Here is a 569-nt window from a genome sequence, read left to right as displayed (position 1 = left end):
TGAAAAAGCAAATTAAAGGGGAAAAAAAAAAAAAAAAAAAAAAAAAAAGACTGCTATACGTCTACTAGGGCTCTGTGAAATTTTACCAGGTGTTTCCTTTCAAAGCTGTTTCGATGCATTTCAAGCACGAAACAAAACCGAAATGAAACAAAAGCTTTGAAAGAGCTTTGAAACTAAATGAGAGCACTCAAAATGTTTTGAAACTTTCAAAACGTTTTGAGTTTTGAAGCCAGGCTTACTTAGCTTCAGTGCAAGTCCCAGAAAGCAGCGGCAGCCTCCTTTCATCCAACGTGCATATCTGGTGGCCCGTACTACCAGGAGGGCTGCAGGCAGGGCCATTCCTGGCAGGGGGTGTGAACTGGGGCAACCGCCTTGGGCCCCACACTTTGGGGGGCCCTGTGGAGACAGGCAAAGCAGTGGCAGCGCAGAGCTGCGCGGAGGTCCTTTGCATCCAGCTGCTCACTACTCCCCGCTCTGCCGCCAGGTAGCTTCTTCAGGTTTGGGATGAGAGTGGGGGCGGGGCCCCACATTGGCTGATTTGCCTCAGGCCCCGAACCCTGCTCGGGTTG

At 50.3% G+C, this 569-nt stretch overlaps 1 protein-coding gene across 6 annotated transcripts in view; it reads right to left on the bottom strand.

The window, feature by feature from the left end:
• PAN3 (PAN3 poly(A) specific ribonuclease subunit) overlaps window positions 1–569 on the bottom strand; it is a 143,683-nt gene that overhangs the window by 64,358 nt on the left and 78,756 nt on the right. The window lies entirely within an intron of this gene.

Source organism: Gavialis gangeticus, unplaced genomic scaffold (genome assembly GCF_001723915.1).
Source record: "Gavialis gangeticus isolate Ggan-Ray unplaced genomic scaffold, GavGan_comp1, whole genome shotgun sequence".
Lineage (NCBI taxonomy): Eukaryota > Metazoa > Chordata > Crocodylia > Gavialidae > Gavialis > Gavialis gangeticus.
This window is presented reverse-complemented; position numbering and strand designations above follow the sequence as displayed.